This window comes from Pavona decussata, unplaced genomic scaffold (genome assembly GCF_977016875.1).
Source record: "Pavona decussata unplaced genomic scaffold, jaPavDecu1.1 SCAFFOLD_383, whole genome shotgun sequence".
NCBI classification, from domain to species: Eukaryota; Metazoa; Cnidaria; class Anthozoa; order Scleractinia; family Agariciidae; genus Pavona; species Pavona decussata.
In genome coordinates, this window is record NW_028145756.1 from 1,010,194 (window position 1) to 1,027,374 (window position 17,181).

At 37.3% G+C, this 17,181-nt stretch overlaps 1 protein-coding gene and 1 pseudogene across 2 annotated transcripts in view; both read left to right on the forward strand.

Annotated features, from left to right (window-relative positions):
* LOC146451869 (uncharacterized) overlaps positions 1-5,190 on the forward strand; it is a 28,009-nt pseudogene extending 22,819 nt beyond the window's left edge. Inside the window, exons 19-22 of the transcript XR_014859907.1 lie at positions 1,452-1,663; positions 2,018-2,137; positions 2,816-4,328; positions 4,853-5,190. The product of XR_014859907.1 is annotated as an uncharacterized LOC146451869 (transcript). The remainder of the gene's footprint in view (positions 1-1,451; positions 1,664-2,017; positions 2,138-2,815; positions 4,329-4,852) is intronic.
* The window catches only part of LOC146451870 (uncharacterized), a 51,973-nt gene that overhangs the window by 5,074 nt on the left and 29,718 nt on the right, over positions 1-17,181 (forward strand). The gene's annotated exons all lie outside the window — the stretch shown is intronic.

Genomic DNA, 17,181 nt, shown 5'->3' on the forward strand with positions numbered 1-17,181 from the left:
GTGCAATAAATTGTAACATTTGTGACTACTTTTTCGCTGTTTACGAAATTCTTTTATTTTTCTTTTCAAAACTTAGAAGCAAAGATACTTTTGACAAAGTTTGCGGTACTCTGTCAAAGTTTTACGCTTATGCGACAATGAAAGCTATTGTACAATAAGATAAACGCCGACGCCACGACGGCAGCCATTAAGATATCGCTTACTGTACTGTATTTAATTCTTTTTCTGAATGCCCTCTGAAAATATTATAATAGTTTTAAAGTTGATGTTCGTGGGCGTAAATTTGTTTTTGGCCCTTCTCAGAGCTAAAATGAGCCTGGGTCAAGCCAAAAACATGATTTACGACCTCAAAAATCAACTCTTTTGTTATAGTTACTTTAGAGGATTCGAACTACTAATCAGAAGGTCATTGGTTTGACTGTACTCCTGTTGGAAGTCCTCGTATTTTCTTTTCCTGCTTTACCTATGTCGCTGCCTGAAAATATATCTATCAAGCTTTGTATACTTATTAAATCAGTCTTCCTAAGGTCCTTGTTGCGGTCTACACTTTGATTGGATTTTCCAATGAGAAAATGACAACACGTTTAAATGTGATAAGAGACTAGCGCCTCGATATCTCTGTTCCCGCTTTGTCACTAGGGCTACCGTGCACGATCGAAATACTAGAAATAAGAACAAACTAGATATTCCAGGATACAAATCTGCTGCTGAGCAGCGATCTTTTCTGTACCGATCAGTAACTATGTGGAACTCATTGCCGACTGCTATCACTGATTGTAATAACCTAAGAGGAAATCGAAAGATTATCTTTTCCAATTATATTTTTCAAATAGTTAATTGTATCATCGTATGATGATTATTATTTGCAAATTAGGACTGAACGCCCTTTTTATTGTAGATAATATTTAATATACATTTGTAAATTAGGATTGATAGGTATTTTTCCTATTGAAGACAATGACTAATTCATTTGTGTAAATAAGGACTGAAAAGCCTTTTTGGATCCCTAATAAAGATCATTTCATTTCAATAGCATACAGTTATACGAGCAAAGACATGTGGTGCACCCTTGTATACCTGTATTGCAAACGAACATGTCAACCTGTTTTGCTTTGTCACAATGGTTCTGTTCAGTATTATTGGAAAATATTGCTATGTAAGCTTAACTCCAATGTGTGAATGATGAGTCTACCAGTTTGTTAATCGGCATTTAGTTCCTTTCAACGTACGTCTTTTACCAAATCACTAAATTTGAGTCCCCCGAAATCTGCCCTTTTCATTTCCGCGAAATTAAGTTCCCGCGAAAATAAGTAACGGAAAGTTACATCCAACGGTGGTTAAAATTGTTATTCTCCCAGTTATATCATTATCACATGGATCATCAGTGTTTTGTTTTGCTTAAAATTGTAAACAAATGAATTAATTTTGACTTTATTCTTTTATCCGTTTAGTGAGTGCGCTCCTTCAACAACTTTTTATATCATCCTTTCTGAATACGAAGCATACTACAAGGGCGGCTTTCTTCGTTCAGGTTTTGTTTGCAGCGTCTATGGAAATGTGACTTCACCAGGACTCAAAAGACCTTTAAAATGTAGCGTTTGCTCAGTTGGTTTTCGTAGTTACGCTGGAACCGAATTTGGTTCTTGTGAGGCGTGTCCTCCAGGTAAATGAGACGTGACAAATTTGATGTGAAACAGCACGCATCTAAGGAATTGCTTTCTCCCACTTCCCTTATTCTGTCCAACGCGCTTTTTTGACGTTAGTGTTTCAAATCTTTATTACATTTTCCTTGAATCCCAGGAGATTACTCAAGAAAATTCAATCTCTTACCCTCTGACATACCAATTTTAGCTAAATGATGTCGCTTTCTTGTACGTAAAACAAAAAATTTTCCTATTTCTTATACCTCAAATCCATACCCAGAAAAATAAAGAACTGTCGCGCACTATACTATAAATCAATATGGTAGCCAATATACATGGGTTACTTGTTGTTGTTCACGCTTTTATACCCATAGGAGGCTTTTATCAGGACCAAACGGGACAGATTGACTGCAAGCGATGTAGCGCGGGAACTTATGTCTCCGTGGACCGTCATCCTGGTAGAAGTGCTACTGACTGTTGGGCTTGTCCATACGGTAAGCATCGTCTTCACCCATCCTTACGATCATCAGTAAGTTCATAACTATTACCACTACCACCAGCACCACTATCATCATGATCATCATCGTCGTCGACCTTATGATCATCACCAACATCATCATAACTATCATGGCTATAACCAACAGCAAGACCATCGCCATTACAACCACCAACCCCACTTCCACCATTGTTGCAACCACTATTTCCACAATCGCCAACTCTCCTTCAACGTTGCCATTACCGTCATCATGGTCATCATCACCGCACTAGCATTCTGTCGCCATTCAGTATCACGGCCACCATTCCTATAATCAGCACCAACATCATCGCTCTCGCCATCACCGTCACCACTACATCACAATTAACAACACTGATATCAACATTGCCATCACCATGACGACCATTGTTGCCATCATTGTCTTAAACTCTCATTTTAGCCAGCGTATTCTGATCTCTTTCTTTTACTTTCATCCGGCTGTGTTATCCACCCATGGGTAGCTCATCCCTATAGCTATGACTTCATTATCATTATTATTATTATTATTATTATTATTATTATTATTATTATTATTATTATTATTAATTATTATTATTATTATTATTATTATTATATTATTATTATTATTATTATTATTATTATTAATAATAATATGACTACATTGTCTTAATAACAGGTACCCTTTCTAATGAGACCGCTGGTTATCGTGCATGCAGATGCCTTCACGGATTTTACCGCCTGGATCGTTTTGGCGCGTGCTCAGCTTGTCCAGCTCGCGGCATGAACTGCAAACATGACACGGCGATATTAGCACCAAACTATTACTGGAAATGGACTAATCAAAGCAGCCATGGGTTTTATAAGAAATTTGTTGACAACATTCACTGTGTTGGGCCTTATTACGACAAAGCGTTCTCCATATTTTCCATGCCACTGCCAAAACCAGTAATATGTCCTTATGCCAGCTCCTGCAAGGGTGGAATTGACTCAGAATGTCACGAAGGATATGAAGGAAGCTTGTGTGCTACTTGTGCAAATGATTATTACCTACGATTTAACACTTGCCTTAAATGTCCAAGGCTACCTGTTACCATAACTTCGTTCGTTGTAGTGCTTGCAATCTCTGTTGTAGTGTCTCTAATGGTTCTGTGGGGTGACTCAAAGATAACAGAGGATGATCGCACCGTCGCGGATGTCATCATGTCATATTTCAAAATTGTAACTGGCTTTTTTCAAGTTACTGTTGGTATTCTCGGCATTGGTGAGGATTCAGTGGCCAGTAGCATTGATTTCAATGGAATATTATTTAAAATTGTTTGAGGGAAATATTTTTCAGTTTACTCTACTGACCTGCATTCATTCACAATTGCGACTGGATCAGTTTTTAAAATTTATGCTTGTTCTTTCAGTAAATGTCTCAGTGTTGTTTCTTGTTTTCATGAACTTTTTCCTTAAAAAGTGCTACATCACAACAAAGCTAGATTGGCCTTGCAGTGAAAAACTAAGAGCAGTGTCTAGTTTAAAGAAATCCTGCTACCGACACATATTTATGTTTCTACTAACTTCATATCCAGTAACAAGTACAGCTATTATCCAAATTCTACCTCTTCCAGGCGCATGCGTCACACAATGCTTCACAAATGACCAGAGCCAATGCATCTCCCTCCTGAAGGCTGATTACTCCATCGAATGTTTTACTGCCCGACACAAGCTGTACTGGCCCATTGCCGCAGTGTTTGCTTTGTATCCTGTGGGATTTCCTCTATTGGTACTGCTTCTCGTTTATAAATACCACAATGCATGGAATGAAGATGAATTTGCGTTTGGATTGAAAGTCTTTTTTGAAAACTATAAGAACAAGTTTTGGTTTTGGGAGATAACAGAGATGTATCGTAAACTGATATTAATCTCTTTAATCTCTATCTTTGATTCTGAGAGTCTTTCACAGATTGGCCTCACTGTCTTCACCGTAAGTGCGTTTGGAGTGGCCCACACCTTCTTCCGCCCAATTAAAAACAAGTTTGAAGATCGACTCCAAACCTTTGTACTGTGGGTCATCTTCTTTGACGTGTGCCTTGGAGCAATGTACACCACGTGTGATGTCACTCACGATCACAACAAAAACGACACCTTGTTGGTAAACGTTCTTTTCGTGGTCCTCAACAGTTCAGTATTGCTAGCTGCCTTGGGTAAGTCTAAATTAAATAACGTTTATGATTGTTCTACAGTTTTAGCGTCCATAACAGTCTACTCCGGTCTGTTAACAGGCACCTCTATAAGATGGACACCTTCATTTTATAAAGAGCAAAGCTTTTGAACATAAAATGCTATTGGGTCTTTATTAAATCATAACCTCTTCATTGATGACAAATGACGTAAATGCCATTTTAAGTTTTTTCCTCATAAAATTCACCTTTAATTAAACAGGCGAGATTTCTTATTTTTTCTAACCTCTATAGCTAACAAAGTGCAAATAGTAACCACCACATGTTTTTCACTTATTTAATAGTTTTCTTTCAAATAGTTTACATTTTTTAACCACGCGTTTATGATTGTCCTGCAACAAAATATTTACTGCGTTACAATTTCGGATGATTCCTTTTGAGAAATTTTGTAGCCAAATTGAATGTTCAGCTTTTAGGTCAAGTATGTTAAGTTTCAGGGAAAAAAAAGCTAAAGCTTTACCAAATTTTGTTTTTGTCATCTTTTGTAGGTAAAGCAGTTGCATCCTTCAAGCGAAAACCCTCCTCCTGTCTTCGTGGCTTGACGATCTCCACCCCAGGATTGGAACCATTTGACGCAGAATTATTCCCGAGTCAAGATTTGAACTAATTCTTTTGTACTGCATGTATTTTATTCCGTTAAAAGAGGCCTATCGTATTTGTTTCAATTTACAAGAAACATTTAAGGACCATTTGATTCTAATTAGCTGCATTCTTTAACTGTAAAGACAAATTAGTGTTTTTGTGTTAAATCATGTGGAATGCCTTTCAAAGTTTGTGTAAAAATACAACGTTAATTTGTTTCTGTTTGATGACATAAATTTGACAGATTTCATAAACCGGATATCTTCTTTTGTTTAAGAATGTTAGAGTAATGCAACCCATATGCCTAGCCTTTCCGGGCAATTCCCACCCTAAAAAACTGACAATTTTCTTATTTTTTCTTAACACATGGATACCACAGCCACTGGTTCTCACCCAAGACTGAGAGAAACCTTAATAGAGGCGTGCGGTAAAATACTAACGTCTGTACTTCAAGCTTGCTACGAGTGCGCGAAATGCTGCAAGAGTAATTTCCAGATGTCATCTCTTGGTACAGGGCCATCCACAGACAACCCCAAACCCACAAAATAAGCAAATAGAAATCAACAAAAAAAACTACAATGAACTCTAAAATGATATAAAACATGAAAATTACCGTGAAAAAGCTAACATCTGTTCATGTAAACCAGGACTATTCCATTTTTTAAACGCCTGCCCTGGCTATTCAAAGTGCGGATAACGCTGTATCATGGATAAATCGCCAACCAGCGGATAAAATGTACTCTAACAAAATACATTTTATCGGCTGGAGAGCGAGTTATCCGCTGAATAAAGTTATCTGCTGTTTGATTAAAAGGGGCCTGCCCGTACAAATTTGGTTGCCATGGAAAAAAAATTCAACAAAGATTGGCTAAATATATTACAAAAAGTAAGTTCTTTGTGGACCTAAAAGCAAACCTAGCTTTGGGAAGATTGTATTGCCAATTCTTCAAGATGCCTTTGTGTAAACTATTCTTACTATTTCTATTTTATGGTTTGAAGCCTGTGATGAAGAAGTATCAAGTACACCGAAAAATAGCGTTCAACTGACGTTGTAATTAAATCGAGTGATCTTTGTCAGGTACAAACAAGCAGAGTAAGAAAAGCAACCCAAATAGAGGTGTGCAAGCTGTACCACTTGTGAAGTCATCGGTTTTGGTGATGTGATATGTTTTGACGATCAGCTGATATAGCTCGGAATGCAAAGCAACGTCAGCAAAATCGAACCTAACGTGTTGGAGTTACAGTCAAACCTCTATTAAGCGACTACCCTCGGGGAATTGCTTGGTGGCCGCTTAATAGAGGTTCCTCGGAAATAAACACCAGGCATGGTAGAATCTTCACTGTATTAAGTGTAACGACAAATCGTATAAAGTGTGAAGTATAAAGACACAAAATAGCCCACAACGTTAACGAGAACAAGAGTCCATACAGTATACAATTATCAAACAACAGTCATTTGTTTAAACACGAAGAACAGAAACTCTTTGAGGCCTAATTGAACTTGCTTGTTACAGGAAACTGTGGTCGACGTTAAATTTTACGTTTCCTGCAACGTGCTTTGTTTTTCATAAACTGACAAAGAAAGGGTGTTCAAACAAGAAAAATACGGAAACATGAGATAGCCTCAAGTGCTTTTTTTTTTTTACATAAAAAAAAGCGCGCGTGTATGGATAATATTGTCATCACAGCTAGTTAGTGCCACGTTGTGACCACAGTACTTTGAAAAAGAAAATGTTGTAACAATGTGTTTATAAGTTATTTTCATTTTATCACTCTCAGCTAGGTAGGAAAGCCAAACTTAATTTTTGCTGGCCGGTTAAGAGAGGTTTAAAGCAATGAAAATCACTAGTTGGGACGCCAGGAAAGTGGTCGCGACCGCTTAATAAAGGTGGTCTTTTAATAGAGGTTTCAAATGCAGTGTGTGACAAAGAATATTGTTGGGACTCTGGCAACTGGCCGCTGAAAAGAGGTTGGCCGCTTAACAGGAGGCTGCTTAATAGAGGTTCGACTGCATGTCCAAAACACCAATAATGTTTTTCTTTCCAAACCCGAAGATATTGACTTTCCAGCTAATTCCTTCCCTGTGCCAAACAAATTGCCCTTTGCTCGAATGTAATTCCAAAGATTCTCAGCAGTTTGAGTGAAGACCAAAACATCCGCAAACCTCCGAGACAAAAAGAAGAGAAAAGACTCGAAATATAAGCCATTAAGATTTAATAAGGGGCCTCCAAAAAAATGCAAAAAATTTTTTTTTCCGTTACCGAACACGAACAAGAAACCCTTTTCTTTTAAATCAGCGAACTACACCACTGAACAACATTGCCCACAACTTCTGAAGGAGAGATTAATTTTTGTATTTATAAGTTATTGAGGGTTTTGAATTATCTGGCACCTGTCAAATAACTTCGGATCGCAAAAAAATACGCGAATGAGCAGAAAACACCGTCAGACGTTTCTCAATCATATTTTCTGCTTCCATTTTGCGCGAAATCCATGTTGACTTGGACGACAATCTCGGCCTTGAGCGGCTTTCAACGCGGCGCCTTAAGTCCCCAAAATAAGAAGTTGTCCCTTAGTTTCGCTGTGGTTTCGGTCAATGGAAGGAGTTAGCAGACAACACACATACTAGCGTTTTCTTTTTAGAATACGTTATTCTTTGAGTTGATTTTACGTCCTTGCTTTTGTCCTGTAATGGCGGCTGATGCTGAATACATGCACTATACGTAGACTCATGAATAATTTATAATTTTGATTAAATTCCGATTAAATTAATATAAATTTTTATAGCTGATCGAGCGAGGGAGTGAAATTTAGCCCACATTACGATAACTTGTTCATTACGCAAGTGCGCATTCACGAGTTAAAAGTGTACTTCTTGGGTATGAAATTTGTATTTTTGACTTTAAGACTTTGGGATTGGATTGTCATGAATCATCACAGGGCGCCCACACAAACTGTGTGACCGTTTGTATTTTAAATTTACAGAGGAAATGTATGGGAATGTCGAAAATCCTCGTATCATCGTACTAGATTGCGATTAATAATCTCATTTAACATCAAAATTAACGTATTTTTACCTTAAATGTTGTGTGTTGTCGTTCTTGACGTTGAAGACGGCGATTTTAGCGATTTGAAGTGTTCGGCGTTGGACGTTCACTCGAGTGTAATAGTAGGGAGACAAGGGAGGAAAGACCCTAGTCGGACCGGTCCAGCGCCGAGCCGAAATTCACGAACAAATCATCATCGCACGGATTCCAAACCACGCACCAGGTAAGTTGAAAGTCCCACCTTTCATCTCGTACCATTTGATTTGAAATCCGTCCAAAACTTTCACAGGTAGACCTACAATAAAACCGAAAAATTCAGCAATCCAAGCTCGACGTTTTTTTTTTATTTGACTTTAAGCTTGCAAAACAGCAAAGTTTTGTCAACAAAATAACGTGAAAGCTTACTTCTTTGGAGGATAACTAGGCCTTTTATTCCATTTCTGATTTTTTCGTTCGTTTTGCAACGTTTCGTGAGAGAAAAGTTTCATTTCAAGAGGAAAATTGAAACGGCCGGATCGGCCTAAAATGGTTTCACTTCAAGATTTTTCAGCAGGTTCCGGTAACCGTGAACGTGGTAAAGAGACTGGAAAATTCTGCCTACTCCTGAAGCCAATCAGATTGTAGGATTTTCAGTTCACCGCCTGCTCACAAACAGAGAAATAAATAAAAGCTTGAACTTGCGCTAAATTTTTACTTACAAATAGCACAAAGTGACTCTGAAAGTTAAATCACCCGTTAAACGTGCCTTGGGTCCAAAATAGGATTGTTTACATGACAAATTATTATTTTTTTAATTTTAAGCGTCCTCTGTTTGTCTTATTTGAAAACGCAATCTGTGGATAGGTAATTTATCCAGTCGCACACAGATTTTCGAGTTAGGTAGACCTAAAATAAAACCGAAAAATTCAGCAATCCAAGCTCGATGGATGCGTAGCTGGACTTTCGTGTGCCGACTAAAAACTGTCACGCTGTTTTCTCCTCGCTGATTTCACAATCGAACTTGAAAAGAACGGCCAAATTGCCTTGTTAGACACATTCGTTTCCAGAAGAAATGGAGTTGCCGTCATTGATATATTTCGTAAGCCAACCCATACTGACCGTTACTTGGATTTCTCTTCTCATCATGCAAAGGAACACAAAATCAGCACAGCCTTGACCCTCCTGTTCCCGGCATCCAACCAACCTCCCTAGCAGCTTTGAAGGAAAAACTCGTGAAACTAACCATGTCAGGACTGCGTTGGAAGCTAATGGTTACCCATCGGCTGACATTCTCAATACGGAAGCCAACCCCATCTACAGTTCCTCCACCAGAAGAATTGGTTTCTAGGATATGTATGTATGAATGTATGTATGTATGTATGTACGTACGTACGTACGTACGTACGTACGTACGTACGTATGTATGTATGTATGTATGTATGTATGTATGTATGTATGTATGTATGTATGTATGTATGTATGTATGTATGTATGTATGTATGTAAATGGCCGATCCATCTAGTACGTACCAGGGTTTTGCCTGCCTCTCTTACATCAGCGGCCTAACCGAGCCCCTCACGAGACTATTCCGAATAAAATTAATGATATCCGTGTTGTCAACAAACCACTCAAAACCCCTCAACAAGAATTCCTGTCTCCAAAGTTCAGACAACGCTCGGATCTTCAGTGCAATGTTGTTTACAAGATTCCACGTAAAGACTGTCCTTGGAACTACATAGGAGAAACCGGAAGATGCTTCCAAACCCGCAAAAAGGAACATCAACAGAATTTGAAGAACTATTCTAATGGATCTAACGTTGTCAACCATGCGTGGAAAAACAATCATTGCATTGATTTCGACAATGCTTGTGTTTCTGTCAAGGGCGATTACCGTTTTCGTAAAATACTCGAATCCTGGCACACAGCGAAAACTGTCGACGCAGACAATAACTCAAAACCATTGCCTAGGCAGTACTCCATTTTATTGTAATAAGTCCAGATTTCCATTTTTACCTTTTAGCTTTTATCACACTTCTTTTATTTTCAAATTTTAGCACCCTTTTTGTATATATTTCCGTTTACGCGCTACATCTTTTCATAGGACTGATAGCCGAAAGCTAATGTTTTTAATCTTTTTTACCAGGGAACGCTTTTTAATCCAATAAGTTAGTAATATAACCCGGTGCAAGACCGTTAAGCGCCTTGTATGTAGTAGCCTTTCATCCGCCGTTAACATGACATGTTATATATTTAATTTTCATCACATACAGCTGTTTCGACAAAGGTTGTCCAAGAAAGCGTAGAGGAGTACGGGACAATGCCGATAGGTAGTCTGGGAAATACCCGATAAATTTCAGTAAAAGATCTGAATCCATATTACCCGCCATCTCAAGTCTTTGCTGTACGGTCGAGGCATTATGGATTCTGAGCTTTTATTGAAATGTACATGTTATTTCCCAGACTACCTTTCGGCATTGTCGCGTGGCTTTTACGGTTTTTTTTTTTTTTTTTTTTTTTTTTTTTTTTTTTTTTTGACAACCTTTGTCGAAACAGCTGTATTCATCTTCCACTTGTAGATTCTGAACTTACAAAATGACCGTTCCCGGTAGGCTTGATGGGTCATATAACTCGATTGCCGTTCAAGCCAGTGTTTTATTTTTCATGTTTCAGGTCACTCGTACTGCATGCTTTCTCAATAAGTCAGTCAGTTACGAAAGTAACCTTGTTTCGATTTGTTAATAATTACTAAATACATCAGGCTCAACTAGAGTGCAGGTCAATAGCATTAGTTCAGTGGTTCGTGGCTTCAGTTCCCCAAGTGAGAGAAACAGAATAATTCATCCAAGACCGCATAGAACTGTACTAGTGAGAGAGGTTGGTTTTTCTACCTTAAAAGTAATTTTGTTCCAGGGGTGAATGAGTATCGGGTATGGTCAGAAGATAAAAATGAAATAAGAATTTCATCTTTCGCTATATTTTAAATTACTAACAGATAGTTTATAACGTGATTTTGAAGGTTAAATAACCCGTTAAACGTCTCTTAGGTTCAAAATAGGATTGTTTACATCGACAAATAATTATCTTGTTTTTTTTTTTAATTTTAAGCTTGCAAAACAGCAAAGTTTTGTCAACAAAATAACGTGAAAGCTTGCCTCTTTAAAGGATAACTAGGCCTTTTATTCCATTTCTGATTTTTCGTTCGTTTCGCAACGTTTCGTGAAAGAAAAGTTTCATTTCAAGATGAAACTTGAAACGGTCGGATCGGCCTAAAATGGTTTCACTTCAAGATTTTTCAGCAGGTTCCGGTAACCGTAAACGTGGTAAAGAGACTGGAAAATTCTGCCCACTCCTGAAGCCAATCAGATTGTAGGATTTTTAGGACACCGCCTGCTCACGAACAGAGAAATATATAAAAGCTTGACCTTGCACTAAATTTTTACTTACAAATAGCACAAAGTGACTTTGAAGGTTAAACCACCCGTTAAACGTGCCTTAGGTCCAAAATAGAATTGTTTACATCACAAATTATTATTATTTTTTTAATTTTAAGCGTCCCTTGTTCGTCTTATTTGAAAGCGCAATCTGCAGATAGGTAATTTATCCAGTCGCACAGAGATTTTCGAGTAACGGTGATTCAGCATGCTAAACCGCGTACTTCCTCTACATAGTGTAGCTACAGCCACTAGTGTTTACTTGAATACCAAAGAGCAAGTTTCGTAACGGCCTGGACCACTCCCCTTTTAATGGCTTGCTTTTGATATTTAAATTTCAAAGTAGACAATTTTTTATCTTGAAAACTGTTGTTTACTTAAAGTTTAAAAATGCCATGCGTTTTGTTTCTTCAAACGCAGCATCTTAAATATATGCGCCCAAACTATCGCAGAAATTAAGGATATTCGAAAACTTTGTCCTCAGTGAAATGTGAACCAGAACCTAAGATATAGGTCATTTGCATAAGTATCTAGGTATATTTAATGGCGAAGACTCGAAAGTTGCGTGCATCTTATGAAAAAGAGAAGGTTCGAACTTGCAGGGATTCTGTTTTGATCTTTTTTGAGGTGTTATAAGGCTTGATTTGTGAAACCTTGTCTTGACGTGAGACATTTTGAATGCAATTATTGAAAAAATATATTCCTGGAAATCTGTTTATCGAGGCCTATACCACTCCCCGTTTGATATCTTGCTTTCGATAGTTAAATTTCGAAGTGGACGTATTTCCTTTTAATCCTAATAAGTGGTGTTTCGTTAAAGTTCAAAACATCAATTTTTTTGTTTCTTCAAAAGGAACATGTTAACATATCCGCTACAAATTTTCCTGAGCGAAACCTGAACTCGAAAGTTGCGTGCATCTTATGAAAAAAGGGAAGGTTCGAACTTGCAGGGATTATGAATTTATCATTTTTGACGTGCTATGATGCTTGATTTGAGAAACCTTTTCTTGACGCGAGATGATTTAAACGTAATGTTTGAAGAAACATTTCCTGGACATCTTCTTATCGAGGCCTACACCACACCCTTTTGACGACTTGTCTCTCTCTTCACAGGCAGAACCTAGTTCTTTGGCCATGTTTCTTTTTTTTAGGCTGCTAGTCTTGGTTCTGTGGCTTGCGGTATCCCGAGGAAGTACTCAGTGTCCACAAAAGTGCACCTGCGGTCCGTTTGGAAAATTTACCCGAGTGAAATGCCTCGGCATTGATGAAGTACCGACAGGGATCCCATCAAACACCATTCTGCTGTATGTGTCACGAGAAAGTTCCATCGTTTTGCCTAGAGATATTCTAGCGATATTACCATTGTCTTGTTGTTTTTCTTTGTAGACAACTTTCAGGGAATTCTTTGAAATCCATCCATGAAGGTGCCTTTGCAAACTTTATTTCACTCAAGAAAATGTAGGTAGTAAATGAGCGTCCTCTAAAAGAGTGATATATTTAGAGTATGACACACAGAAAGTCGACAGTGAGTTCACGCCCTACGACCACCATTTTATTCAGCTATTATCATTATCACGCCCGCTTTCTTTAGGCCCAAAGAAAATAAATTGAGCCGTTTCAGGTGGCCCTTTCGTTTCACATACAGAAGATTGAGATTATCATTGTAATCAACCTTGAAACGGTCGCTACAAATAACCTCTCTGCATTTAAAGCATAGTACAGTGAAAGGGACATCCTCATTTGACGCCTATCCTGGATTATTTGCAATTGTTTTGTAATTCACTTGCTTACTTTCTCCTGTATGGTACGGTTGGTTGGATCTTGTTTAGGAAAGATAAATGTCCTTAAGTGAACGTTATCGTAATACTGTCATATACAAGGGTACAATCAATATTACGGACCAGTTAGTCAAATGTAATGAATATCGGGTCCGATCGAGGTTGCTTTGAGACGATTATCATTCAGAACACAGGAAAAAAATTATTTGGGTTTTATCGATTTCTATCGATTTTTTTTAATTAGTTATCTTGTACATGCAGCGGAAAGGATTTCTATATTAACTTATTTGTGCAATTTTTTTTTTACTCAGAGACCTATCAAGGAATCTCCTAAAAATCATTCCACAGAATACCTTCAGGAATCTAACGTCACTTGCTGTTATGTAAGAACATGTTATTTTGTTCATCAGCCAAAAAATATTACTTTTTAGAAGTTTTAAATAAGTTTATGTTTATTTTACGTTTCTTTCTACATTTTACTTGTTCATAATTAATTTTTTTGCATATACATAGTCTATATACATTTCCTCGTTTGTTGTTATCCTAAAAAAAAGTCCTTACCATTAATATTTCCCCTAAAAAAAGCAACCACAAAGTTTCCAACCCAGATAAGCACTAATTTCAAACTTTAAAAGGTCTTTGCACATTCCAGTCCCTAATATACCTGAGTATACCCCCACCCCCCGATAGCTAGCTGTCTAGCTATGAAGGAGCCAGAATGGAAGGAAACCGTCGACGCTATTAACAAGAGCACACATTCCAACCTCATATACTACTTTGCCTTTATTTTTTACTTGAGCTGAGGTGCTGCACAGAAGACATTCAACAGATTTGCACGAGTAGATCTCTTGCGAATTTTTAAATGAAAAAATAATAATGACGGCTAAACTATTCACAACCTGCGACCTACCAGTCACTCTTTCATTGCGCTTAATATAGCTTTACAAAATACTCGAAAAATTCCGAGCATCCTAGTCACGTGACCGATGACGTTACCATGGTATCAGTGCTATGACATTTTCTTTAAATAAACACCTACATGCAAATTTATGTTGCGATGCACATTAAATTCAGGAAGGTATGCCTCTCGACCGACACCTTCAGATTTTCGATGTCTTTTGTGCAGAGCCCCCTTAATTTTAAGACGCAAGACCGTTAAAAGCAATTTTTATACACTCCACACAATTATCTTTCCGGCTACGTTGACTATTTTCAAATTGATAGATTTCCGTTTTCGCAATGAGTTTTAACACGTTTTAGGTGTGGTCATGTGACTGATGACGTCATCACAGTTAAATTTCAAGTGATATTTTATGGCAAGTGTTATTCCCTTGTCGTGTGGCATCTTTCTTGGCTTCGGATTAACAAAGTTATTTACCATTTACGATTTTTTCGGTGAAAGGATTCTGGGAAGGTTCCTATTATAATTATAAATTACTTTATAATTATCATAAGAGTGCATTTGACTTTGTTGATGCTATAAAAGAGTTGTAATTGGTTAACTAGACTTTCACTGGGTTTCCATTGCAGTAATCTGAGTGAAAACGACATTGAAGGGGGATTTCATCTTCCACAAAGTGTGGAATGGCTGTGAGTTTTGATATTAAGTTAATATTCCTTCTCTTTAGCATCATTTATTGTAAAGCGCCATGAGCAATTGATTTGGCGCTTTATAAGTATATATTGTCAATTCATCAAAGATAAGTTCCTGAACTTAAAGGGGAAGTATCATGGGGTTTTTTATATCTTTTGTTAAAAATGATAAAATAAGACCTTCAATCACCTGCCAAATAATTCTAGAATGACGAGAGGACCGAAATCAACTCAATCCCTGAGAGAAACAACTCGTGATCTGTTCTAGAGCATTTTGGAAACAAAAATGCGAGAACTTGAAAAACATTAGCCTAATATTTTTCAAGTTTCAATCCATACCAGCCTACTCTGTCTCTGGCCAGAGACACTAATCGACAGTTTTATTGCACTGGGGTGATAATTTTTAACAAACTTGACAATTATTAACTTGTTCTTTCTGCTGACAGTCAAACAATTTTGGGTTTTGAAATGACAACAAATTTTCGTGATACTTCCCCTTTAACATTTAGAGTAGGCCGACTATTGGTCCTTCTAGATGCCGAAAGGAGTTGAATTCTGCCCTTTTCCGTTAATATTTCTGGAAGTATCAAAGCTATGGTAATTAAACTTTGCACGGCCAAAAGCGTTTCCCTTTAAAGTTTGCGCAGGAGTTGTCAAAGACACATGTCATGAGACTTAGGTCATGTTTTCCAAAATGCGGCCAAATTGGACCTACCATCTTGATTATCCCAAACTTCATAAATCAGCCAGAATTAACCAAAACATGATCGAAACCAATACAAGAACACTAGACTCATCTAAAACATGAAAATTAAAGTAAGAAAGTTGATTTATTTTCTTTAAACACCAGGAAAATTCAATTTTTTGAAAAACTTGCTTGTCGAGATATGGTTGCTACGGTAACAGGTGAATCCGCTCTTCCAGTTTTAATCTCAGTTTTAAATAACGACCATGCTAGACAGTATGGCATATCTCCTGTACTCACACAATCCCCTTGCCTACTAAAAGACCTTAAAACCATATCAGTAACGAGAAATGCCACTTTTACTATTAATTCCTTTGGTATTAATCAGGAGGGGGAAAGTTCAGTGCTTCTTATCTCATCATCCGTTTTAAGAAAAATTTGCGACGGGAAATGTATCTATTCAGTAAAATCTCTCTTTTATCTTTTAGCAATCTGCGAGAAAACAGGTTTTCATTTGATGATCTGAAAGTGATTCTGAAAGGCTTAACCCAGCTGGGATTCCTGTGAGCAAATTGCCTTGTTTTTAGTTAATTACGATTGGTTTAACTGGACTACAAGCTGTAAACGTTTATTAAAGTTGACACAAGTATGATTGCCAAACAATAATGAAAGAATAAAAAGCGGACTTTATCTCTTTATTAGCAGTCCCGGACCTCCAGAAGAATGTTTTTTGTACCATAGTTGTGATACAATGAACGAAAATGGCCACTTTGTTAAGATTACATGGCACAAGGCTTAAATCTTTACTAAGTGCTCTTCCATTACAACCTTTCTTAAATTTAATGACTCTGATGAGGTGTCCAGTGTCTATTAAGAGATAGAACATCGTACTTACTGTGTATATCAGTGATTAACCCTTATAATGGACATTAGGCGAGCGCCTGATTGTCCGGATTTCTTTAAAATTTTATTTCAAGAAACCATTAAATAGTGATTTCCAATACGCTCATAAGTTGTAAACTGTAAACTTATTATCACATTTCCCTAGAGGGCTTTTCAACATATCATTACACAGATATAAAGATATTTATTGCAATAATAAAATGGACAGTAAAATGAAATATGGAACTCAGGAATCCGCTTATTGCTAAGACCTAAATCGGCGACTCACTTAAGACATATAACCATACCGTATTTTGATATCCGCTATGTGCTAAGTGATGGTTATTGTGTAAGTCATTCCAAATCTGTACGGCTTTATAAAGAAACGACTATTGTCCTACGGATGTTCTAAACAGCTGAATTTGCATCATCCCGCGGTTACTTATAGAAGAGCGATTATGCAGCTCAGTGCGTTTAATAAACCCATCGCATAGATAGGGCGGCTCTAGTCAAGATTATTCATACGTTTGTATAACAGTACAGTTTATCTGTAAACTAGTAAAGATTTGACGGGCAGACATTCAAACTGGTCCAAGGCTGGAATGAAGTGGTCATATTTCCTAACACTCGTTATTATCTTAAAAACAAAGTTCTCAACAACTTGGAGTTTCTTTGTGTTTGTGGCAGATGTAATGGACCACAGTCACGGACTACAGGGGGCTGAAATAGTCAGTAAAGTAATTGTGAATGTACAAATAATTTGTTGGTTGTTTCTATCGTAACGTAAGGCGAATGAAAGTATAAAGTAATTTTTTTAAGCTAACTGATCAATTTTTGAGA